This window comes from Gymnogyps californianus, chromosome 1 (genome assembly GCF_018139145.2).
Source record: "Gymnogyps californianus isolate 813 chromosome 1, ASM1813914v2, whole genome shotgun sequence".
Classification (NCBI taxonomy): Eukaryota; Metazoa; Chordata; class Aves; order Accipitriformes; family Cathartidae; genus Gymnogyps; species Gymnogyps californianus.
In genome coordinates, this window is record NC_059471.1 from 118,636,603 (window position 1) to 118,664,129 (window position 27,527).

A 27,527-nucleotide genomic window follows, 5' to 3' on the forward strand; every position below is an offset into this window, starting at 1 on the left:
TGCGCTGTCTCTGGATCAGAACTAGAAGGAACCATACGCATGACTGCCAGTTCACGAGGTACAAGAGCAATACCAGAATCAGGGCAGATCTGCTCATGAGGCTCTGGTTCGTCATAGTTGGAGTGACATGCTGCTTCCTAATGTCTTTACCAAAGAGGGTAGAGGAAAAACAGCTAGGAATTCAAGTTGGACAGTAGTAATTATTTTTAGTGTGCATCCCCTCCTGCAGAAGGGAACTTTTGGCTTTTTTAGACTGGAACTTCTCTCCACTGTGACAATGATCTGGCTCCTTGCTGCAGCCTTGCTTTCCTACACCTAACCGTACATTAGCTGCTGTACTTCCTTCTCACTGAACACTCAAACCTCTTTTCATCTTTCTTTCCTTTCCTCTCCTAATTACCTTTTTGAAGAGCTAGAAGATATGATCAGAGAGTCCAGGACTCCTTTGTCTATATGTTGGCAAGAATTGGGGAGTTTTGTTTAAAAAAAACCAACAAAACCCACTACACAAATGTGTTTTTAAAGCTGAGGTGTCTTTAACATTTGCATTCATGTTTAAAAATGCATCAGCCAGAGAATTATTTTTGTTGTGCATGCAGAAAGAAACACCCTGACCACCAGTGAGAGGGCCCAGAGCCTTGTGAGACCAGAGAGGGGAGAAAAAGCCTGTCTTCCGTGGGTAAAGTCTCAGTGAAAATATTCAGCAAAGGAAATCTATAATGCACTGCCTTTGTCCAACAGACTGAAAATGCTGCTGGAGCTGCTGAAAGAGGTGGTCCAATGAAAAGTGGGAGTGCTGACAGCATTTGACAAATGACTGTGGTAAAAGATCTTCAGGCTGGGGTCATTAGCTGCACCAGCCTTGAGGAGGCATTTGAGTTGTGGTCCAGGTACAGCAGGGATTATAAACTCTGCATCCCTCGGGAATGATAAACTGGGGCTGGTCTAAAATCCGGGGTTCCTGAGCACAGACTGCAAATTGTGATTAGGTGATAGCTGCTAGAGCAAGGTGGCAGCTAACTAACTCCTGAGCATCTCTCAAATGGAGATTATCTAATTTGGGATTATAGCCAATGCACTCTGGGCCAGGGAAAGAAGGTTCCCATTGCCTATCAGGTTTTCCAAATCAGTATTTTACTCTTTTTTTCCCACCTTCTCCACAGCCTTCCTCTTTCCTTGTCCTGCAAAGTTCTTTTTATTTAAAATCACTGCTGATGAGTAGGGAAGTATCACTCACTGAGCCCTCTGTAGTCTAGTTTCTTTTCTCAGATTTCTTGTTGGGGGCTTCAATCAGCATCACTTAATTTTTTCCACACTTTTTAAGCTGGAATCAATTGAGAATGAACTTTTCACTACCCAGAAATGCCCAGCAATAAGCTGGCATGTTAATTTAAGGAGGTTAATTTTGTTGTTTTATAGACCTAAGCGTGGATACACAGTGAAATCCAAGCAACTATTCCCACTTGCCGATTGTTCACAAGTGTATGTACTAGACCATTCCCTCCCATTTATTAATTTGTAAACAAGTAATGGAGACGTGAGCATTGCCTTACTCAAGATGAATATGAAGGGGAAAAAAACATCCAGTTACAATTGTCATTACTCCGATATTGCCTTCAATAACAAGCAGAAGCTAGCAGCATTAAGCAAATAACCGATACTTAACTAGGCAGCATAATTTCCCTGAGGCTCCTCTTTTTGTTCCCAAGAGCCTTAAGGAACGGAGACTTCCCATACAGCAGTAATTCCGGCCACACCTGTCTCCTTCAAGATGCTCTCCCTTTCTCTCCCACACCTCATCCACGGTAATGTGTCTCTTTCTTTAACTGATATTAATTAAAAAATCAGGAATCATTCTGACATCATCAGAGTAGCATGATTAGGCAGATGAATAATTTAGTTTCATGAAAACTTTAATCAGAAACTAAGCTTGTTTGCAGGGTTTTTCAGTGTTTCTTCTGCTTAAGAACTACCTTCCGTTTGCGTTCCTTCCACTTACTGTTCCCTCTCCCACAGCTTCCAGCCAGTCACTCCTGTTCCTTCTCCCATCCATGAGCCTGTGGGACTGCAGGGTGAGCCAAACAGCAGAAATTATTGTGATTTAAAAAAAAGAAAAAAAAAGGTTGAACAGCAGTTTTAAATTTTTACTTTTAAATCTAGATTCTTGCAGGGGTCCAGCTTGCAGAGTGCAACATCTCAAGGCACTTTCATCTGCCTGGTAACCACTGAAGAACAGATTCAAGAATAATAATAAAACTACTGTAAAGTTGTATCATATTACCGGTAGTCTCATCACAAATATTCTGTTCACTTCATTTATCCTTCTTAAAGAAACTGTGTTAGAAATAGATACAGGTCCAAGGATGAACAATGAAAATTATCACAGGCACAGAAGGACTTTTGCTATTTAGTTTACAGGGGAATTATTTCAGTCTATGAACTAATTAAAGTCTGCTCCTTCCCAATTCTCAACACTATGTTACCGGGCAATTTGTCCTTTATGAAAAGCTAATACCTGCCTCTCCAGCATCTGAACCCACTGTCATTCAGTAAGTAATTTGATTGCTTTGACTTGGTACAGCAATTGCTGTGTGCCTGCACGTTAGCAATTTGGGGACTGATTTTTATTTTGAGCTTGAAATAGAAGAGACAAGGGGGTGTATCTATAATATAATACACATATATGTACCTACCTCTCCCCCTGGTAGATTATTCAGTGGTTAATGCATTATAACAGAACTGTTTATATTTGTTAGCTATAGAATATTGCACATTACATTAAAAAAATCTGGCACCATTCATAAATCATACCTTTATTCTGTACTCCATTTAGCCAAAAATATGCACATATGTACAGACATATTTTATTACACAAAGGCACTACTGAATATAAATAGAATATTTGTCAAACTTCAGATTAACATAAAAACAACATTGTGCAAATATGTGATTCTGCCAACCCACTGGCACATCCTCCACATTTTTAAGTGTTCTGCCTAAAGCAGCATAGCTAAAGACTACATTAGTGGGAAGAAATAGGTGAAAATACACCATAAATTACACAAGCAGAAGTGAGAGAGACAGCAGATGTCACTAAGATGAGAAAACCTTGCTGACACTCCAGGGAACCTTCCACTTAAATGATATTTAAAAATTAATGATCAAGCACTGACAAGCTAAGAGTAGGATTGCCTTCTCAGAAAGGAGACAATGTCTCACATACATCGTGGTGTCTGCTAGAATCAGGAAAATTACAACTTCCCTGAGTGAATTCATGGTTTAAAATGGAGGATTAAGCAAGAATCACATAGCATAGTTAAAAATGTGCATCTCTGTTTAATGTATTTTGTACAAGCAATCAATATCAGTTGCCTACACATGGCAACAAAGTTCAAAATATTTTCCAAAACCTCTGCAAACAGTGTCAACCTAGAGAAAGCAGCCCTGCAGTACGCAAAGGTAAGGGGTGCTGCCAGGTTCTTTTACCTGGGCATTTACAAAGGTCTGAATTCTAGTGACTTTTAGGTTTAAATCCATACTTTTGCAAAAAGGTATGGTTTTAACTGCAGACTAACAACACCTGTACTTTGACACTAACCCCTTCTTAGGAAAGGACCTTGCTTGGTCATTAGGTTGGCTATTGTAATTGCAAAACAGCACCAGCTTCCTGCAGTAGCAGACAGACACTGGGTCTCCTCACTTCTTTGGAAAGAGTAGAGAACTTACTTAAAGTTTTTGCACCTCAGCTGCAGCAGCTTCTGTTACAACCAGTTTCTTTTTAAATAAGGTGATAGAGGAGTGACTGTATTAATTTCACTAAATTACTTAAGTGACAGTCTTAATGGAAGACCATGAGTTCTGTGAAAGGGCACGCAACTTCTCTGTGGTATGGCAGCAGAGGACGATAGAAATGGAAGCTAAACACTTTTTTCACACTTTTTCAAACAATACAAAAGATTTTAACTCATAAGGTAGATGCTTAAAGTTAACGCAGAGAGAATATTTAGCCTTTCTCTGCTCCACTAGAAGCACGCCTACTTTCTCTATGTTCTACTGTCATCATCTACATTTGTGAAAGGTGAAACAGAAGCAAAAGGAAAGAAATTGACTATAATAGTTATTAATTGGTTACATTTGTAGGCATTATTCTAGAAAATGAGCTTGCAGGGAATGGAGTGGGGAGGGACAGTATAGTTCCAGACAAGTACACACTTTCAGTATACAGGAAAGCAGCAAATATAGCAGGTCGATTTATTAATTCTGAAATGTTTATAATGCTGCTCAGCACTCACACGAAAACTGCTTTGTGGAAAAGGCCCTGGCAGTAGTTTCAGTTGAAAAGGCAGAGAGAGAGAGGGGAGGATCCCACCAAGTAATAAAGTCTTGTCATTTCCGCTGAGAAGGTTAGTTCATTTTGGGCCGATGCGCAGTCAGATCGAGGCTTGCCTTCCATCAGTAGTCCACACTGGCATTTACAGAAGCCAGATCAGATGTAACAATGGAAGCTTCTGTGAAAAATTCCACAGGCCAAAAATAGCTAATTTGACTGAGATTTATGTGATAAAATGTTGTTAATTATCATCCAGAAAACTGTTGCACTCCAGGGCTGCTTGCCAGGTGCCATCAGATCTAGATCAAGTTCCTAAGTACTTATAACAGATTTTACGCTATTGTGTCAGTAAGCGGTTAAGGGAAAACAACTGTATAAAATAAGATCTATTCAAAAAAACTCTAGTGTAAATTGTAAATAAGGGTGAGGAAAAAGTTATGAAATCATACAACTCTACTAAAAATGTCAAATTGCCAGTTTCATTGTTTTATACATTGGCTGACATCAGCGCAGGGATATCTATGAAGAACAAAAAGGAGTAAATTTTGCCACCTTTGTCTGAAATATATGGGCCCCCACCACGACTGCTTTGCTTTATAGGTCCTGGTGTACTAAGACCACATCTCAGTCCTGTGAAACACAGTTCTGTCAAAGCACCTTATGATTAGTTGAGTAAGGAATTGGAAGTATTTCATACACATTGCAGCTGGAGTCAATTCTTCATTAGAGCAAAGCTCATAATTTTAGCAAGTACACCTACTGTCAGAATTCAGCCTCAAAATATAATGAATATCATGTCCAAACGCTAATCAGCAAAATAAATCTAAAAGGAAAATTCTCTCTCAACTCTGAGGCCATGATGATTTGAAAGGAAGTAGTAGGTGAAAGAAACTGAAACAATAAATGTTATATTAATAGGGTTTTGCTCTTTTTTATTTGAGCTCTGAAAGCATTTAAAAAAAACAACAACCACAACTTTATAGCCTGATCTCGCAGCTAAGAAAGTTCTTGGTAGCTGACAATGAAAACAATGCAATCATCTTCTTTATTACTATCCCACAAAATAGATAAGTTTATGTATTACACAGAGAAATTCAAAACCAAAGTTCAGAGTTTTAAATCACTTTAAAATGTTAGATAAAGGGAGTCTGGAGTAGAATTTACAAATGCAGAAGCCAGTGGCCTTGACAGCAGTTTATTCATGTCCCACTTTTGGTAGGTTCTGTGCTCTTTTTTGATAAAGTGCAACCAGACATCTGCTGGACTTTTAACTTTGCTTTGCTATTGCTGTGAGAGCTCAGCCAGTTGTTAGAGCAGGAATTCTCAGTTAGAAACTCTGGGTTCAGCTCCTGACTTAGGAACAGTTTTGGTATGCAGCCTTGGAGGAGATACTGTAATTACAGATGAGGCAGCAATCTGGAGACAGTATTTTATTTTCTATCTTGCCGAAGTAATGCAAGAATTAATTAAAGTTTGCAAAACACTAGGAGATCCTGAGGCTGAATATCCTATGGAAGTACTAATGATTTATCTCGTCTCTTTTTGACCATATGCACACAGTCAGTTAGATGTTTTTCCAGAAAAGACTAATCTTGTCAGAATAACAAACTGGAGCTCCTCCTTATCGCTCCATGTCATGGCTTTCAGTATAGAACAAAACTAGCTGTAATTGATATAGATTTCCTGCAATCATTTTCTTGATTCTTCTCCATATGTTAAATAATGTATGTAAATTTATCCCCTACATTTATGAAAAATTATTTGCTCAGTACTTTTCCAATTTCTATCGTCAGATTTTATTTCTTGATTTAGAATTAACTGGTTAGTGAATTTAGACGTGCATTTGATCTCTCATAGTAAAGCATTTCCAATATGCCAGAAGGTATGGCCACAGAAACTGTCTGGAGGCTGATCTATTCAAGTGTCAGTAAAGTGAAATAAAAAAAAATGCACTTCTTACTTGACAGTGGCAGCAAACGATAATAAACAAGGAATGATACAGTGATGGCAGAGGTGTGTGTAATTTTTATGAGCTATAGACATGCAAGTTGAAAATTTTGCATCTGGCAAGTGACTCCAGTTTGGTATACCTACTGTTACTCTACTGAGATCTCTAGATCTATAGAGGGCTACCAGGATGAACTGGGAAAACTGAAAAATGCCTCTGTAAACTATGGCTACTATTTATGATACTGAATTTGCCACTGGACTACACTAAATGCTGTTTGGACATATCTGATCTTATTGCCAGTACAGCATGATTTCTGGTCTTCCAAAGATTGTCTTTAAAAAAATTGTAAATCAAACCATTTGTCTTACATCTTATCTTCAGTAACACCACCACTCTGTCCTTCAAAAAGACAGCTCATCATTTGAGAAAACTTACATCTAAACCCACTTCCCTGTGGATGGCCAGCATCCTTCTATATGTGGTCTTTTTGAAGCCTACTGAGGTCAAAGGAAAGAAGCTATCTCAGTATGTAACCCAGAAAACTGAATCACAGTCTTTCCTTACAGGACTGATGCAGAGAGAATACCCTTTCAAGCAGTGCGTCTTGATCTTGCATGCTAATCCAATCTGTGGAAGACAATATGGCTTTTAGTTACATATTACTTTCATTCTGTAATTTCAATGCACCTCTGGAACCCCAGGAATGCTGTCTAAGTCTTAAAAGAGAAAACCAAGAAAGAAAAAAAGGCGCACAACAGTTTCATCAAAACTGGGATCTGTGGGCTAAAAAATATGTTATCTTGGAAGCGATCTGTGTGAATAGTGAAGTCTGAAGTGCACAGGTCCCTGACTGTTAGACAAAAAAGTCAAAACTGTGGTCCAAAAGACCATAAACGGATCAATTCACATGCTGAAGGCAATAACATGCTGAAGGCAAGTCACAAATGGCCACGTCCCTTCCAGATGTAATTCTCTTAATGAATGAATAGAAACCACCCGCAATTTCATGCACTATATCTATTCTCCAACTGTCTGCTACAGTGCTATCCTCTTCCTCAGCTTTAGGGTGTATTATACAGTCACAATGTCTTGATATTTAACTGGAAATATCAGTTATTTTACTTTCATTAATGATTCCAATGTAGCAAGGAAAACTTTGGAGAAAGGATCAATCACCAATTCACAGCTCCAAGAAGTTCATTGTGCATGTGATAATGGAACTTGATCTTGACTGAAGGATGGTAAAGCATGTCACATCCCAAACGAGTAATTTTTGCACTTAATGTTATTAGTCAATTTTTGTTTGGATCTCAGAAGCCAAAGCTTCTGCTTTTGTATCTTTGATAGTGAGAGGCTTAGGCCAGTCTTTCCACTTTAAGAGGATAACAAATCTTTATGGTCTTCTCTAAAGGAAAATAATAACTTGAGGCATGTGTGGATAAAAGGATATTGAAGTAGAGCTGACTGCATTTCTTTCACTCAAAACTGTTTTGATTGACAACTTCTCAATTCTACTGACAAACAACAATTTTTCTCAAAAAGTACCTTTTGTTCCTTGTTCTGCTCTGAAAAAAATGAAAGCGCAGAAATGTTCAGTCAACACAAGACGTTCATTTCAGAAAGGCTCCAGAGTTGTAATATGGGCACTTCTGCTCTTCTTCAATCTAGGCTCTCCAGGTAGAAGCCAATTGCTGCTGTGCACTGCTACTTCCTGTCACTGGGGAGAAGTCTAACGCGTGATTCCCATTTTCCCCTGTGTACTGGGATTAGTGTCATCCGAGGCCCTGCTCCCATTCAACACCACAGCAGCATTTCTAAATCAAAACACAGTCATTTCTGATTTCTCACTGAATTTTGCAACAGAATGAGCCTGCGGGTTTACTGTTTCTTCTGTGGACGAGAGAAAAACACATTGTTCTCTTGACATTTTTTCACATGAAAAACAATTTAACAGTTCTTATTCCATGGATTGCTTCTTCTTTATTTTTATAAATATAAAGGTAGAAAAGAATAAGCTTGGTGGTGCTTTTGATGGGTTTTGAACTTGCTGTCGTAACTTGCAGTCTAAAGTGATATAGCCTTCATTCTTTTTTTTTTTTTGCCTTGCCATATCTCAAAATAATGACAACACATTGTAAAGCTGGGTACCATTAGGTATTTGAGGCGTCCCAGTTTAATGAGTCAGTATTTAAAAGACAACACAAGTGTCAGAAAATAGAGAGATTTGTACCAGCCCTCAAAGTCTTTCCTGAGTTCTGGGCATAATAACGGATTATTATTTTTGTTTTTAAATCTGCTTGCTGTACCAGTTGAGTGTAAAATTAGGTAACCTTATACAGTCTGATTAGCAACTTAAGGATGAAGAAGGTGATGTCTGCACAGCCATGTGGGAACTGCAAGGCTCAGTGGCTATCTGTTAACATCCTCCAAAGGAAGGAGTTCAGACTCATAGGCAATCAGTATTTGAAACAAAGTAAGCCATTGTCAGACATATGATTACATACAACAAATTTGGTTGGGAATTATGTCTTAGTGAACCATTGTCAGTCCACACTAGGGTTGTGGTTATAACTGTTTTATCATTATACCCACTGCGAATTTTACTAGCAACAGCACACATCAGTCTGTGGAAGGCAGTGCCGTATTACAGCAATGCCAGCTTGTTTCCTTGGATTGAGATCCAAAACTATTAAAATATTACAGTAAGGTGCACTGTATTTCCCCAGCTCAAGATTGTAGCATGCATGTTAACGATGTGAGAGATGATTTTTTTATAATGGAGACATGCCAAAGAACAAGCCCCCACCCAGCTCAATTTTCTCAGCATAAATGACTCCTTTTTTCGGTGCACTGCACCACCACGGTGCTACACGGGGCCGTACACCAGGCCTCGTGCTGAGACCTGTGCCCACCTGCAGTGCACCGATGCAGGAACATGCACCCCTCCCAGGGCAGGGCCCAGGCTGCCTGTCCCAGGGGCTCGGGGAACACTCCTGAGCATGGCACCCTGTATGCAATTATCAGCTTCTCACGCACGCAGCCCAGTCTTGCTGGCCTGGCAGGAGGCAGGGCAGGGAGTGCAGCAACGAGGGGCAGCGGTGGAGGAGTGCTGCACAGGGGAACGTTTTCTGGAGGGGGGCGACAGGCCACATCCCCAGAGCCACTGTGTAGAGCTGCCAGCGACTTCCCTGCAACGGACGTGGCAAAAGCCGATGGTTTTTTGCGCGCTCAGGAGGACGTGAGACACTTTCACAAAGACTTAAAAAAATACACAGTGCCGGGCTCACCCAGCCCTTCCTCATGGCCCTGAGGGGCACACACTATCAGCCAAAACAGCCTGCCCCAGGCTCCACCTCCCTGCTGCTCGGTAATGTTTACACCCAGCAGTGCCCGCTTTATTTGCCACCTTTGCTGGGCGGGGGCCGCCTTGGCGTGGCCGACAAGCTGAGGCGAAGGGCGGCCTCAGCGCCCGGCTGCCGGCTGCTGTCCCCGGCAGCGAGAAAAGGCGTACTGAGCATGCACGGGAGAGGCTTCTAGAAGGAGGGTGAGGTGGAGGAGGGGAGGAGGCGGGAGTCGCGAGCCGTGGTACCACCACGCTGAGGCAGTGGGAGCTTCCCTCGGGGAGTGCCGTGTAGGGTTTGTAAGATGCCACAGGTGTCCTTCGTGGACTCTATGACTGCGGGCAGCCCCTTATGCGTGTCCACGGCCATTCCTCAAGCCTTCATGTGGCTGAATTCTGATTTTTTGAGAATTTACATCAGATGTCCATCCGAAGGTGAGGTGCAGGGGCAGGGGTCCATGTGGGTTCAGCGGGTGCGTGGAGCCAGGAAGTGGGCAGGGGGGCTCTGGTGAGAGGCAAGGCCCCGACCTGGTGTGGCCATGTCTGCTAGGGGGTGTCTGCAGCTTCTGATTGCTTCTTAATACTTTAGGATGTGTAGCAGTAACCTTTTTTGTGCTGGCAATTGTTTACGCTCATAATGCAATTAAGTTAATTTTCAGTAATCTAATTTCTAACTCAGAAATGAGCAGAGCAAGGAGGTGAGTTTTGCAGAAGAGCTGTGCTAGGCACCTGGGTGGATCGAGGCTCTGAGGCGAAGCTAACAAGTGTTCTCTGAGGTTTCACCCGAGTGCTTGATCTGGTCTTTCTCCACCTTTCCGATCAACACTTGAATGCCATTGACAAGTGTAATTGACAAAACTGAAAAGGACAAGGAAATAGATTTTCAGTCCAGAGCAGATGAAATGACATTACTTACAGAGCGTGTCCTTCCAGAACTCTTGGAGTTCGTACTGAGCTGTCTTTAATGTGAGGCTCTTATGGCCGTAGCAAAACCTCATTTATATTTTGTGTCCGACATATTTAGTGAAAACATGCAAAACACTAGAGTAAATCAATGTAAAAATTCCAGAGGACAAGGAGTTGACACTACTTAAGACACTTCACTGCTAGTTTATTAAAAATGACATATTGTAAGCCTTTTAGTATCTAATGTCAGGTTTTTTTAGATGTTGTAGTAGTAAAAACTAGTTTCCTTAATGTTTGTGATATCTTGAAAGTCACTGTATAATCTGGAGAGTTAAGAAATTATCTGTGTTTATGCTACAGAATTTAGGACTGAATTTTAGTTCATCGTATTTCAATTTATGCATTCATGGAGTTGAAGAGTAACATGCATGGATGTGTATATGGGAGGGGGAGGATCTGGTGCCTCTAACTTGATTTGGTGTAAAGTTTAAGTGGGAAGCAATGGAAGAAGCAGCCATGGGTGTCACAGGGAGTGACCCTTGTTCACAACTGAAGTCACTATCCAGAACCTGATGAAGGCACTAGGGGGTGAAGGCGGGTTTCCAGCCAACACTCCTGTGTCTGAAGCACAGTGACACATTTCAGTGTCACATTTCTGTCTTCCAGGAAGCACTCCTTATTATTGAAGTGAACAGGCCAAACATAAACAGTGTGGTCACTTTCTTACTGTATTCCATATATAGTCAAGGGAAAGGTAGCAAATAATATTTAAAATATATATCATTATTGCAAAATAATGGCTTTTTAAAGAGTCAGTTTCTGAATATATGCCTGTGTACAGATAAATGGAAAATTACTGTTACTGAAAGGGCAGAGGTGTTACTGCAGCGTCCAAAGCTGCAGTATTGCCAGCCTTGTGGACTCAATAATTTAATAAACCAGAGAGTGATCTAGCAGAGTCCCAGCAGATGAAACCGTGCACGCAGAAAAGCCTGTTCCTCATATGACCCCCTTTTTTCCAGATTTAACATTTCAAGTAATAGGTGGTCTCAGTGCCCTAGGAAAGAGAATATTCAACACGCTAAAAATGGCCTAGTTTTACCAGCATAGCTTTTCCTGAGATCACAAAAAAGTGGATAAAATCTACATTTGCTTATGTGACTTAATCTTATTCTCACCAGTCAGGGGCAGGAGAAAGAGAAATGCAGGTGACCAATAATTAGTGGTAGTAATAAGGCCCGTATGCATTTAGACATTATTTAGATGCATGGTATCCTAAGCATTTTTCAAATGAGGGTTTTGCTCACTGTGGACCAGCTATTGTCGTTCCTGTATTGGAAACTTCCAGTTAAAAATTGACTTTTGAATTCAGAATGGTGAAGGTAGGTGACCAGGCACATCCATATATAAGAGAGGCTACAAAGGAATAGAAGTGCTTTTGCTAGAGGTGGCCTCGTGTTCAGGAACTGAACTGAGCTTCCTTTGTGCATACAGGCACATAAAATTAAAACCAGAATGCTTATTCCATTTTCCTTTCTCTGATTGACTTACCTTTGGCTGGTGTCTGGCAGCTTCTCAGAAAAACCTCTGCATTTGCCTCACTGTTCTTGGCTTGGGGAGTACCAAACTGGTACCTACAATCAAATTATCATCAAAAGTGATAGTGTTCTTGCTAATGCCTACAACGTTTTTCTGAAATTCTCATTGCTCAGACTTGGTTTTGAAAGGTCACATTACCAGCAGGTCAAGAAATGCCAAAGATTGACTCTTAGGCCATGTTTTCACTCAGCTAAATTCAAGGTGGCAGCGATTCTGGTTACTCATTTCATGCATATGCTGTACTCCAGGCTCTTGTGGTAGGACAGTCATCTCAAAGGTATGCATTAGAGAATAGGAAAAATAAATACCAACAGGGAATTAAATAATGTTCCTGCTAATCTAAGTTGACAATGTTTTACAAAAGAATCTGGAATCAAAAGGAGGGAACAAGCACTGCTGGGAGCTCACCATTTTTAGAACTCGCAGATTACAGCCCAGAACAGCACACAAGAAAACTTGTGAGTAATACCCATTGTATGCTTACTGACATCTGGATGGCTGCCAACATCTTCATTTCAATAATTGTGCTCTTGGTGATCGCTGTACTATACAAGAAACAGATCCTGGGGACACTGAGAAGGAAGCTTTTTTTTTTTTTTTTCTTTTTTTTTTAGGTAGGTAAGAATGACGAAGTGTTGTACCAAGAAAGATAATACAATTTAATACTTAATCTCAGGAATGCTAGTGGAGTCTGGATTAGTATTATACAATGAAACGAATATAAGCAACCTTAACTGTTGACTCAAATATTTAAATTTAATTGCTTAAACTTTTATTCATTTTTGAATTTCATGAACAGCCAGGAAACGGGGGTTTTACTAGAAAGATCTGCCTTCAGCATATGGTAATATGTGTTGGTTTTGGTGTAGTTAAGTTTGTATAGTAAACTTTTTGTCAGTAAATTATTGGTGTGCAAGGCAGTCCTACTCATGTTTGTTATATCCCCTTTTTTTTTCCTCACTGAATGTGTCACACAGCCAGTTACTCATGGAAATCAATTTTTAAATACTTGTGCATGTCTGTTCTCAGAAGTAGGTTATGTTTGTTCATCCAGTCAAGAAATGGAAAAATACCAGATTATCTTTTTTTGAACACAGCTCAGCAACCCTCTGAATATTGGCGGCTGAGCCCTACGTAGGGAAATGCTGCAAAGAGATTCAGATACATTTGAATAATGCAATTCCATTCACAATATTCTAGGAACATGATGAAAAGAGAGAGGCTAAGTTTGTCAAACATATTATTCGTGGCAAATTATTCATTCAACTTTAACAAGCGTACAGCAGCTGCTGTACTTTTGCATGCTGCTAAACTGGTTCTTCAGTGACTTCCTCTAAAAGTGACATGTATTGGGGAGTCTCCATCCTTGCTTGGCATGCATGCTAGATCATCAGAAGTGTTTTCGCATAGCTGCAGGCCATATCATCCTTCCCTATCTTATCCTCAGTTCAATTAAGACGTGATATGCTTTTCCTCCTCACTGCTCTCCTTTTATCTCCCCTTCGTCTTGTATTTCTATAGTATTGTTTTTCTTCTCCATACTGGAGTTGGTTCTGGAATACTGATAAGGTTAAATTTGCTGTAAATTACTGGAGAAATAGACTAGCCCTGTGGTGTCTGGTATCTTGCAAACATCAAAACTTTCATGTTCAGAGGGTTCCAAGAATTATCCGAGTTTTCAACCTTTATTTTTCACAAGGTTTACACCCAATTTTTTTTTTTAACTGCTTTCATATTTCTCCATTTGCAAAGTTTCCCAGTGAAGATTCAATGCAAAATAAAGTAAAATTATATTAGCTCTCTTAGGCCTGTGTTAATTATGAAGGTTTAGAAAACCTCAGAAGTTAGGCTGGCCCAACAGAGAGGTTCCTGCTGTATGGTAGTAGTACAGTTCGGGTTAGTTGATTTAATGTTTTTTTTTGTTTTGTTTTGTTCCTCTCTGTTTTTTGATCTTTGTTTTTGACTTTCGAGTCTTTCGGCCCTTGTGCTGGAATTTCTACTCAGCTTCTTAGCTTTCACTTTTTTGTGGTTTTTAGTGTTTTTAATTGAAATAGAGTGAAACTGGAAGAAGAGCTTCTGAGTTTACAATGATCGAGGTGTTTCAACATAAAGGAAAATTGTGATTCACCTCTGCTGTCAAAAAAACCCCATGTTGTTAAGAAATTAATTCAAGAGATCAAGCTAAGTCTTGCGGCCTGACAGGCCAGATTAAGTGACTGAGTCAGTTTGCATGCTGTTACCTGCAGTTGTTCAGTACACACTCTTCCTCTTTTTGAAAGTCCCTATGCACTTTTTCTGACTCAATAGTTGCCAGCCTTGGCTAGCTAATAATTTAACTTATAGGTTTGTGCCTGAGTTAAGATCCTAGTTGGGTAATACACAGATGGAATCTTAGAGAAGCTCTTAGACACTAATATGATCAGAATAGATGTATTTTTCCCTTCTTATTTTTAATCACTAATCTATTGTTCTCTTTCTAAATACTCATTTGCTAAAGGGTAAATACAGTTTTTTCTGGAGGTTATTTTACTGTGTGCATAATCTGCAGAATAACTTTCCTGATGGTGAGTGAAATACATTGCTTGTTATTAGAGAGGAACTACACAGAATATTTATAAACACACTATGGAAAAAAAATTTGCTTTGATAGAGTACAGGCAAAATGACCTTTTCTGTCTTGGATCTTTGAATTTAGGCTTATGCCAGTGGAAACACTTGTTTATGTATTTGTATTATAAAGCCAGTGATACTGTTTTAAAAGACTTAGTTTAAAATATTTAAAAGGATTTTTAAAAATTAGTTTTTAAAATCTCTGTTAATGACACCATCCTAAAATTTTTATATGATATAAACATAATAAATCAAAATTAATTATTTTTTAAATATTTATATTAGAAATACCACAAAGAGGCAAAGAGATTATCAGTTTTTTAAACTTGGCAGGGAGGCTGAGAGTAGAGATGAACTTGTTTGTCTTTGCCCTTTGAAAAAAATTTTGCAGTTCATATTTTCTGAGTGACTCCTATTTGTAATAGACCAAGGCTCAAACTTCATATCAAAATGTATGGGAGCATTAAGATTGTTTACATCTAGGTTGTTTGTTATGTGTGGTTTTATTTTTAATTTTTTTTTTTAAATTCAAGAACATTTTGTGGTGGAGGAGGATTATATGATGATTGTCTCGTAATTCAGGGACAAGGGATGTATTCAGTGTGCCTGTTAATTTGATTGTAAACCTGTTTGCTTGATTTGGTTTGGATTTTTGACTCAACATAAACGAAATAGTAACAGCAAAACCAACTTGATCAAAATCAGGACAGCATTCAGTCTTTTCCAGCTATATTTTATTTTGTTTTATTTATCTATTTTTTTAATACTTCAGCATCTGGATATTGCTTTCCAGAAAATGCTCTTTTATCTGTTGTGGCTTTTAATGCTGTTGGAGTTCATGTGTACCTCTGCTTATGAGAAGGGTGTTGGAAAAAGCTAGAATTAACTTGCTGGTTTATTGAGTCTTACCTTTCTGTAATCCACATGTTAAACCTGTTCAGACTGCATAAAATGTAAACTTGTGCTGAAGTTTAGGTAATGTTGGAATGCAGATAATTTATTTAGTAGCATTTTGTCACTGGAGTGTTGCATTTTGATTAAACAACTGTTCAAGGTAAGGTACTTGCCCCAATAGAAGTTAAGAATTCAGCCTATCAGAAATTAATTTTCAGAGCAACATAAGGTAAATCCAGGTATAGCAATGAGAAGGGTATGAGAAGTTGCTGCAGGTACTCTATCCTTCCTAACCAAGCTACAAGACTGTACAAGTTTTGTAGAAATTTTTGTTTACAAAAACTTACAAAATATTGGTACAAATTTTATCAAACTATCAATAATATTCACACAATCTTTTTGAGAGATTAGTATGTTTCAGAGCATGAAATCTTTGGGAAATTTGTCCTGGGTGATTCACTCAGTTTACTTTCATTTCCTGATTCATTCTGCCAGACAGTATTAGTCTGTTTCTACTGCAGTGACCTAAGAGTCTCCTATTTACTCTGTTTCCTACTTTTCTTTGGCAATTTTAGGTATCTTCATCTCTGCATGTTGCTTTTTGGAGATGGCTCAAGAGGCCATGCTTATCAGAGAGTGGAGATTCAGCAGTTTTTGAAAAACTGGCATCTCGTAGAATTTCCAGGCCTAGCATTCGTCATCATTAGAGATTTCTGATGTTGCTGATGGCATTCCTATAGCTATTTCTACAAAGCAAACTGTATGCTTTTTTGTGGTTTGAGAAGCTTCTTGTATGCATGATGACACATCTAAGTGCTCACTCTCCTGTTAGTTTGTATGGAGTAGCTATGGATATTATCTGTTCACAGATATACTGCTATCCCTGCACCAGTGGTACCAAGGAAGGAGGGCACTGAGAATGGCTGAACCAAGTGCTCTGAATACTGCCACAGATTTCAGGTGCTAGTTTAGAGAAAAGTGGGCTTTATACACATAGGTTTCATCTTGGCAGAAACATTTGATTCAGGATTTTGGTTTTAACACTCCTTACCTAAATGAATAAACTGAAGCTTTTGCTATAGTAGTCCTTCAAATCATGCTTTGGGTAATTAAGGGTCAAGATTCTGCTCTGACATAGAAGGTTTCAGGATATTTCCAAGAAGTCTGCCACTGTGGCCAGCAAACTTCATTTGGTGTAATCAAAGAGCATACACTTATCCCGATTTCCATGGTTTTGAAGGTTGAGGAAAGGGTGAACAATGGCTCCTGGTGCTTTATCTCTCTTGAAAGAATTGGCTGGAAATACAGAGAGAAGTAAAAGACACTTTATATATGGAGCGTAGTAAAATCTGCATGTGGCTGAAAGCCAATGCATGTAACTTTATTCCTCCTTGCTGTGGTCGTTGGCCATAGGGCATAATAGGAATCTCATCAGTTGTCTATATGTAGGTAATCTTACTGTATGCACAGCAGTGAGTACAAACCATAATACTGGAAGTTAGGAAACTACAAGAAATACTACAGTTTATTTGTCTTGGAGTTTACTACGCAACAATCGGCACCAGTGATAATAATAGTGTTTTAAAATGCTTTTAAGCAATAGCACTTGATGTCTACCATTATTGATCTTTTAGTTTTAGCCCTGTGTCGTTCAATTTTCCACATTGTCATTGCTGGTCTAATTAGGAAAATTAAATTGCTGGTTGGAGTACTAGGCAGGTGCAGTATCTCTCATGGGTGTAACCTGCAGCATCTTGTCACCTTGGTTTAAAAGGGAGATAAATGTAGAACTGGAATCATGTCTAGGTCCAGTGGTGCAGTGAAAAGAAGTTCCATTTAGTAGCATAACAGGGTCCTCTCTGCCCTACCCCTTGCTCTCCTGGTTTCTACTTTTGTAGCACCATGTTGATGAACTTGCCCATGGAAAGGGAAGTCTTCTAAATTCAAAACCAGCTTTTGATTGTTTTAAAATTTTTCTAATGGTTTGAAGTAGATTCTGAGACATCCAGTTTCTAAACCTGTTTCAAGTGGAAGGTAGCTGGTCTTCAGAAACTGATATCCTTCTCTGATTAGTTTTTTAATACAAGCCCACACGGAGGAAGCACAGAACAGAAGCTTATTGCATACTGTGAATTTTCCCATTCAGTGAGAATTACAGAAACCTCTTCTGCTAATTAACTGCTGTTGATGTACTGTGAAAATTCAGTGTCCAATAGCCCTCAGAATTTCTCTTTTTTGAGCCTGTGAAGTTGTGTAGAGCCTTTACATTTGGCTTTGGTACAGCCAGTAATGGCATACATACAAAGATTTAAATTGGGAGGTTAGTGGTTTGTTTTTTTTTTTAAGTGGGTGCATATTCAGCTTTTCATATTAAGGCAGAATGCTTGCTACAGAGTTTCAAATCTTTCCAAAAGCTGATTTGTCCAAGTCAGAGATGTGTCTAAATCAAGGTTTGTAAAGGCAACTGATCAGTTGAAAGGCAACTGATCAGACTGGCAAACAAAAATAGCTTTCAGGAATAGCAGCCCTTTTTTGTCTGTTCCAGCTACATCACTCGGTCCAATAAACTGCCTTTTCCTGCAGAATTTGCTTGCTTCTGCCAGATTCAGGTTCAGAACTTCACTGCTACAACATAGAAATAATATGGGAATGTTACCATGGGGGAATAGTTTAAATTGCTGGTAGTAAAAGTAAGCCACCAAAGTCACATTATCATTATTGAAATTGCCAATTGCTTGCATAGTGATGAGATGTACTTAGGTGAAAAAGTTTGAGAAGTGATGCAATTAAATGTTGATTCAGTATAAATAATAAGTTCTACAGTGTTCATTAGGATATGATCATTATGCTTAATATGGAAGCACATCTTCCTGTGTAATGTTTCTAGCTTTTTACAGGTAAAGAATTGATGTCTCTTTTGTGGCATGCTAAGACATTCTCTGAGTTAAACCTGTGTTTGATTTTTTTTCCTAGTTAACTCTTACTAGTATTGAGATTTGAGTTTCACATTTGTGTTTAAATTTAGAGTTCTACATAGTAGTGCTTTTTTAAATTAAGATTTAGGCTCCAGCATTTTCTTTTAAACAAGAAATCTCAGAATTGATAGAGACTCTGCAAAGTAACCCTTGTAACGTGTCAGACTGTTCTTTTCCCATCTCCTTTTTTCCGTGACTGCTGCATGGAATCTGGGCTGATGCTAATCTAGAAGGACAGTCACACCTCATGAAAGAATCATCACTGCTAATCAAATCAGAGTGAAAACCCACCACTCTGCATCAGTGGAGATATTTAATGTGCTGAATATTTCATGTACTGGGGTCTATGGCTGTAGACCCTCTTAACAGCTCCTTGTTGCGTGCAAATATTTACTCAAACACTCTGACGTGGTTGAACTGATGTGCAGTAACACCAGGAAGCCTTGAGTGATCCTTATAAGTAATGGTAATTACATGTGACTCCACACATGCTAGGTCACAGTGGCTTGCAGACAGCCTCTTGCTTTGTCAAAGCTCCCCTTGCCTGCATGATTAAGTGGGCAGTGTGCCACAGGAAATTTGATGCATACAGGATGACAAATGTCTGTTTTGGCTGCTGAGAATTGAACTCAATCGTAGATCTGCAGAAACATCAAAACACAATCAAGGGCTGACATCAAACCCGTGAGCCAAGAGAATTCCTCAGGCAAAAAGAGTTGAACTTGAAAGTACAAGAAAAGAGTGCTTTATTTTGTACGCTGGTACACCAGTTTGTTTTTGCTGACTTGTTACCAGGAGGGTTGGAGGAAGTAACAACCCAGAAGAATGCCTGTCTGCCTTTCTAGTGATTCTTCACATTAGAGTTGTAGTAGTGGAGTGGTGAAAGAGCAGAGCAATACAAAACAAGAAGTTTGCTTTCAGTTTTTATACTTAGGCTTTTAATTTTTTATCTACAGTGTACAACAGCTGATCATGGATATCTGTAGTGAAAAGCATGCTTACTTCTTGATTACTCTGATAGTATCTCCTTGTGACATCAGGAAAAACTCCCTGTTAAAAATAGGGGTGCGAATGCTCTACTTGCCTGCTGCTTTTGCAATTGCTTGATCTTATATCACTGTTTTAAAAAGCTGTCCTATTTTGTTGCTTGCATGTTGCTCATACTTGCTACCATGATAAGTGATGACACAAGGTGTAAAACTATAGAATCAGATTCATTATGTATCTCCCAGTAGAGGTAAGGATTGAGTTTGTTATTTTCAGGCCCTAGGTCTGTACAACTGTATTGGGTTTGCGTGGCAAGGTTTTGGTAGCGGGGGGGCAGGGGCTACAGGGGTGGCTTCTGTGAGAAGCTGCTAGAAGCTTCCCCTATGTCCAATAAAGTTAATGCCAGCGGGTTCCAAGACGGACTCGCCGCTGGCCAAGGCTGAGCCCATCAGCAACAGTGGTAGCGCCTCTGTGATAACATATTTAAGAAAGGGAAAAGAAGTTTCAGGGGAGTAGCAGTTGCAGCCAGAGAGAGCGGAGTGAGAAGATGTGAAAGAAACAACTCCGCAGACACCAAGGTCAGGGAAGAAGGAGGGGGAGGAGGTGCTCCAGGTGCCGGAGCAGAGAGATTCCCCTGCAGCCCATGGTGAAGACCATGGTGAGGCAGGCTGTCCCCCTGCAGCCCATGGAGGTCCATGGTGGAGCAGATATCCACCTGCAGCCTGTGGAGGACCCCACTTTGGAGCAAGTGGATGCCCGAAGGAGGCTGTGACCCCATGGAAGGCCTGCTCTGGAGCAGGCTCCTGGCCACGGGTCCGCAGGTCCTGCCCCGTGGAGAGAGGAGCCCACGCTGAAGCAGGTTTGCTGGCAGGACTTGTGACCCTGCGGGGGACCCACGCTGGAGCAGTCTGTTCCTGAAGGATGCCACCCCGTGGATGGGACCCACACTGGAGCAGTTCATGAAGAACTGTAGCCCAGGGAAGGACTCACATTGGAGAGGTTCGTGAAGGACTGTCTCCCGTGGGAGGGACCCCATGCTGGAGCAGGGGAAAAGTGTGAGGAGTCCTCCCCCTGAGGAGGAAGGAGCGGCAGAAACAATGTGTGATGAACTGACCCAAACCCCCCTTTTCCCATCCCCCTGCGCCACCCGGGGCGGGGAGGAGGTAGAGAAAATAAGGAGTAAAGTTAAGCCCGGGAAGAAGGGAGGGGTGGGGGGAAGGTGTTTTAAGATTTGGTTTTATTTCTCATTATCCTGCTCTGATTTGACTAGTAAGAAATTAAACTAATTTTTCCCCAAGTCGAGTCTGTTTTGCCTGTGACGGTAATTGGTGAGTGATCTCCCTGTCCTTATCTCGACCCATGAGCCTTTCGTTTTATTTTTTTTTTCTCCCCTGTCCAGTTGAGAAGGGGGAGTGATAGAGCGGCTTTGGTGGGCACCTGGCATCTAGCCAGGGCCAACCCACCGCAACAACATGAATAGTCCCATAGGTTGATGTGTGTGATGGAATCCACTTCCAGGTTGGAAGCAGGCGGTAAATTTGCAACACAAGCACATCATCTTTGAGTGGAGAATAGTTACTGTGTTCCTTTGTTCTGTGTGAGTGATGGCAGAGGTTGGTTTTTGCTAGTGGATTCTACATCAAACTTACCCTGTGGTCTTCAATTTAAGAGAGCACTTCTGCATCAGTATTTCTGGTGCTTGCTTACAACCTTACAAGGTTTATAGCCCTTCCTGAATACAAAATGAAGGGAAAAGTCCTATAGAGCTGCAGTCATGTGTCCTCTTCCCTTTGCTTTTGTAGTACTACTACACCAAAGGTGGGGACAAAATACTTGCTGGACAGATGTGCTTGTCAAATAATAGAAATTATTCTTAAACAGGAGTTCAGGAGTTGTGAAAAGAACACGTTGAAAGAGTTATTTGCTGAATTTGGACAGTCTGTGAAGCTGGTCGAATAATGAACTGCTGAAAGGAATTTGAAGCAAATGTCAATATTTGTCAGATAAATTGCTTTCAATAAATAATTTTTTCCAAGCTCAAGTCATCTGTCGGGAGACTTGGTGATGATGGCTCTAAAGCAAAGACCTTCATAAGGAGTACGGAAGCTCTATGTGTAGGGATGCTTCCAGAAGCAGTCTCTGTAGAGGGGCAGAATTCCTCACAAGGCAGACAGGGTACAGCTTCTGCGCTGTCTCACTTGTATGTTCTGCCATACAGCTCTACTCTAAGGAAGGAAGGAAAACTGTAGTTGCTTCCATCCCAGTCCATTTGAGTATCCACAGACTCTTTTGGGTGTTGAGGCTGTATCTGTGTTAAATACAGAGGATTAAAACCAAAACAATTTTATACTCTGTGTGCCCTGTTTCACCTGCAGTGGCCAGATAAGTAATAAGCAGAAACATCTATAACTAGTAATAGTGGCCATAACTGTTTCAGTATAGGCTGGGGACACATGATTAACCCTTTGCAAGTAAAACTGTCACAGCTTGAAAAAGAACATCAAACTATAAGCAAACAAAACCTGTAGAATAGCCCTGCAAATACACAAAGCAAGCTCTGAAAACAACTTAGCTTTCTTCCAAGAACAACAGATTTACTTTCTGGATGTAAATGGCTAAATTTGTCACACTCCCAAGTGCTGCCTTCCAGTGTGCAATCTGCTTTTGCATGCAGCACCATAAGGGCTACTTGCCCCAGGCTTACGTTCTTGAGTTTTTCCTCTCACAGTGCCTGGATCCATAGTGGTAGAGTGAAACTCTGCTGATATTGGGTATGTCCTTCCTCAGGTGTGATCAGTCTGGAGGTTTAGGATTTCACAAAGAGTCTAGCTATGGAAATTTAAATTGCACATTACAAGCTGAAGATTCAGTTAGCATTTTTTTTCCTAGGAATAACTGATTTTTTAATAACAAAACTCACAATCCAATACATGCATTTGTGTTTTCCATAAATGTTTTCTGTGCGAAACAGAACACTTTGTAAGATGTGAGCATGAGTGTTTTCCACTGTAAGGAAAAGGACATTTGTAAAGAAACACTTTTTCTCAATGTGTAATGTGTATACTCATGTACAGTATTTTATCAGAAGATCACAGTGTTATTTGATGTGGCTTTACTATGTCTCCTGGATGGATTTACATGATGTCAGCCTCTTCAAACTAGATTGAATCTGAGAGAACTGGCGTTTGTTTTTTTTTTTTTAATTTTTTCTTATTTTTTAGAGGTAGGCCTCTGTTCTCCTTGCTGTTCAGAAATATCAACCAAAAAAAAGCATTTTGAAAGTGGCATATTGTATCCTTTTGAAGAAGTTATACTTTTGAGGAAGCATGTGAACTGCTGGGTAAGCAGCCTGACATGCTGTTAGGCTTTTTGGAGAATTTCTTACATTGTGACCTTTTTCAGGAATTGTTCCTACCCTCTGGGAGGGGACACAAATTCATTTTGTTCCTATCAAGAAACATTGCAATGGTTGTGATATGTGTTGTAACAAGTTTCTGTGGAAATGAACTTTACTATTTTGGATTTAATAAAAACAAATCCTGATACTTACTGCAAGCATGCACAGCATCTCATGACATATAAGAAATGAACGTGTCGCTACTCTGAATGCTGAGTGGCTGCATGGAGTCACTTAATACGATTTTCTTTAGAATGTAGCTCCTTGCTGTTTGCTTAGTACCTGGGAATCAGTGAGTGGTGGTTAAAGTAAGAGTGTGATTCTACAGACAATATCACACGTAACTAGTCTTTTTATTTCCATGCTTTTTCTTCCATGTTTTGCTGCTTCATTATGGGCCATAAAAGTATCTTTGCCTGGAGGGTTTCAGCTGAGCTTATCTGGACTTTTGCTTGAGTAAGATAGCAGGGGTATGAGTAACAATTGCAGAATGTTATCAGGTACAGGGAGAGAAGCCAAACTATCTATTTTTATTAAAAGTTTTTTAAATGTGAAAAGGAGTGTTCTGTAGTCTTTATTGTACTGCATTGTTGCAAGTAAAAATGTATGAGATGCAAGGAACTTAAGTCCATGGTTTTCCAGCCATTTTCTGGCTAAAACAATGTTGTATGCTTGCACTGAGTTTTCTGAAATAATGTAGTTACAGTTTCTTGGGAAACGTGCATTGGTGAAACCTTATTTATGCCTAAAGTCTTATAATCAGGCAAAACCCCACCATAATGTGTTTGCATTATAAGCGTTTGCCCTGATCTTCAGTGCAAGGTCACTGAGATTCAAACCAGTTGTTATATTAGGAACTTACTACGTCTTTGATAATGGCTTGTGTACATACCACATCTCGACTGCTTATGTTTTGAACTTCAGCTAATTTTGAGAATTGGGAATTACAATGGTTGTCAAATTCATTAAAAAAGACATGAAGTAAAAGCTGGAAACCCTTGTATTTTTTCTTCTTGCTTAACTTACCTAAAAGCACCTTCACCTGTTCCGATCTTAGAAGTGCAGAGTAAAGAGCAGGGTTTGCCTGCTGAAAATCCAGGAAACACTGAGTTGTCAGTCCTGTTGATGTCTGCCTGCCCTTATGTGCTTTAAAAATTGGATAAGGAAATGGGAATATATTGTGCTGCTCTTGTTTTTTAATGGGAATATCTCAGAAAATAAATCACTTCCTCCACCCTTTTTCTATGAGGAACACAAGGATAATTCAGGCAGAATCGGAGCAGAAGCTTCAAGTAATTGAAGTTCTGCTTTATCTGTTTTTGATTCCCTAATGGACCTTCATCCCCAAAAGACTGAGATGAGATGGGTATGTTCTGATTAATGTGGACTATTTACCATTTCTGCTGATAAGCTGGGAGGATGCATTAAATCTACCTCAGCAAGTGGCAGTGAAGTTTCAAATGGTAACAAGGACAGCTGCATCTTTCTTTGACTCCTGAAGGTCAAGCATTTCTAAATCCTTTCCGAGCTTATAAATAAGACTGCTGATGTGATTCAGTTAGTTACGGAAACTGTAACCTCAAGGATATTTTCAGCCTTTTCTGTTGGTGGAAATACTGCTGTCTGTATTTATAATGATATTCCAGATAGTACTTTCCAGTGTTTTTTGGACAATAGCTTGCGTCAAGCCAGAGACATATTTTGAGTGAGTAGCAAGACTGCCCAAATCTTAAACTGGAAGCTGGAGTTAGAGCCAGACGCAAAGGTGACAATTACATGAAGAAGAGGTGGATGAAAAGCCCTCAGCTTCCTTAGGCTTGTGCATTTCAGACTTTGTGGTTCAGTGCTGCTTGTGCTTGGTGTCTGAGACAGAAACAGAAGTGATTACTTGGAAGATTACAAGTCCTTGATGTGCCTGTCAAGGTTAAAATTTTTAGCTTCATTTTTTTTTTCCTTTTTTTCCCCCAGTAGTATTGAAGAGCTGCATAGATCTCAAATGCATCTGAGTATAATACACATTTGAGAAGAGAGGGGAGGGAAATGGCTACTACATTACTGGTTGAAAAAAAGGCAGAGTAAGAGCAGGGTCAGAGTTGCATGTAAACCTTGTAGCCAGCTTCCTCCGGTGGTGTTACCTTTGCCAGTGTCACAGCCCAGAATGCCAGTCTCATCCTTGCAGGACCCCTGCTGCTACTGGGGAACTCTGTGTGGAGCAGTGGTCACTATTCCCCTACTTGTTTGCATATCTTGACCAGCAGTCTTGTATTTTGCAGCTCTTGTCTGAGCTTTTGTTTCCAGTCTTATACCCTCTCTACCCTGGCCCCAGCTACTTCTGTTTCCCTGGTGGGCAGTGAACATTGTCAGCCCCCTCTGACTCTTCCCCTTTTTCTGCTGCCTGTGCCAAAGCTGAGTCTTACCTCCTCAAGGATGAGAACAGTTTCCTTGGAAGGACTCCGTTGTCTCCACAGGACTGAGAAGCCTTGAGCTGATCCTGAATAATGGCGTGTTTATTCAGTCCACAGATGATGGCTGTGCTTACCTTACAGATGCGTGTACTGTAATTACTGTTGCAACTTCAATGGTACAAACTACCTTCCTCAGAAAATACTGGTGTACTTGCTCTGCTGTAAAGTATTTTTATGCTAACACTTCAGAGAACTGAATCTGATCAGTAAAACTTCTTACTTCACTGCAGATTCCTTCTTCTGGAGTTTGCCCTAGTGCCATGGTCCTCCTGTGAAGGTACTCCAACATCTGAGGCTTTAAACAAAAAGTGAAGTACGTGACTGTGCAAAGGTGGTCAGTGCTACTGACAGAGCTGCCAACCTCTTCCTGTACAACTTTCTCAGTTTTTATGTGAGCTACTTTCTGATCTGATTTGCATATTGCAAATACTTTGAGGATGTCGCTGAACTTCAGATCATGATGATTTACATACAGGGCAACAGTCAAAGTTAGTTTAGTTTAGTGCTCTGTCTTTGGTAGTGGCTAGTACTACATTTATGAAGAAAGATTAAAAAAAAAATCACAAAGATGTAAGATAAAACAACCTCTGTGCTTGTATCTCACTTAGATCTCTGATAAGTAGGCATGGATTTGTCACGTGATGTGGGAGGCATTTACTGATCCTTTCACAAAATATGTTTAGCATCGGTTGTAACTCTGGATAGTTTAGTTATTTCTTCTGTGTGTCATTCCCTTTTAAATAATGGTAAGTTCTGTCATAGAGTTCAAACTACATGTTGAGTGAAAGCATGTTTCTTTTTATCCTTTACAAATTGTCAGTTTGTCACATTCAAGGTCTTTTCTGTATAGAGAAAACGAGTGTTTTAAAGTGGTGCCTTTACAGAGGCACCAAATTTATCAGACTAAGTTGTGGACAGACAATTGTGTAATTGAAATCATCTGGAGTTAGAGTGGAAATTTGGTTTCCTTCTGGGATTTTGGTATTGCTATGGGACTGAGAATACTGTGGCTCCTTTTACTGGAAGTGTTGTCATTATAAAGGTACAGAGATTACAGCTGTGTAATTTTTTTTTTTAATGCCAATTCCAAATAACACCTCTCTATCCATAGTAATTTCAGTCAGATATTCCAAACTGTAATTTGAGTGGGGGGTATATTGCTAGTATTTTTTAAATCATGTTGCATAAAAAGCTAGTTTTTGCTAATGCACTGCCACAGTGAATGCCTGGACTGTTGAATTTCTGAACTTTCACTGAAGAAGAGTTAAATGTTCTGTGTTTTTGCATGTTACATACTATTGAAAGGTCTTTCATGGACTTGAACAGGAAGTCTGTATCATGGGGATCTAGAAAGTGTTCAGTAAACTTCAGGGATGAGCTGACATGCCCCAGGTCCTCTTCACAGTAAGGTTTTACCTTGAGCTTTTTAGCAAACTTGACAAACTGTATGTCAAAAGAGTGTGAGAGAAGTATACATCAGTAGTTTGGTTTTCTGAAAGCTATTGGTACAACAGAGAAACATTCAGCCACTTTTCAGATGCCCAATGACAGTTTTCAGTGAAGAGTTGACTGGCATGCCAGCACTTCGTTGGTCCTTCACTTGCAAAACAGGAGGGAAAAGGGAGGAAAAGCCCCAAATCAAACTGGTTTTCATTTGCCTCATCAAAGTCGACTCAAATGAGTAAATTCCTGTTGTCTTTTATTTTGTAACTTCTTAATTTTTGAGAGATCTTCTGAGGAAATATCTAAAATTTGAGGCATGGGAGGCTATTACTTCTGAGGTCTGCAAATGAGCGATGCTTTCATCTTGCAGCAAAAAATCCTGACGTGCTGATGTATGACCAAATTGATGTGCATCCAGCTACTGTGAAGCACAAGGCTTTATGGAAAGCCGTTCAAAGCACACTAAAAAGACACCTGCTGGTCAGTGCTCAGATTTAATCAGTTGGCCAAGTCATTGTTGCTGAGTTCCTGCTGTGTGCACATTCTGTACACCATCCTGGCCAAAACTGGGATTGTCTTCGCTCAGCAGGCATTTTGCCAGCAGAACTGAATGGCAGATATCCCCTCAAG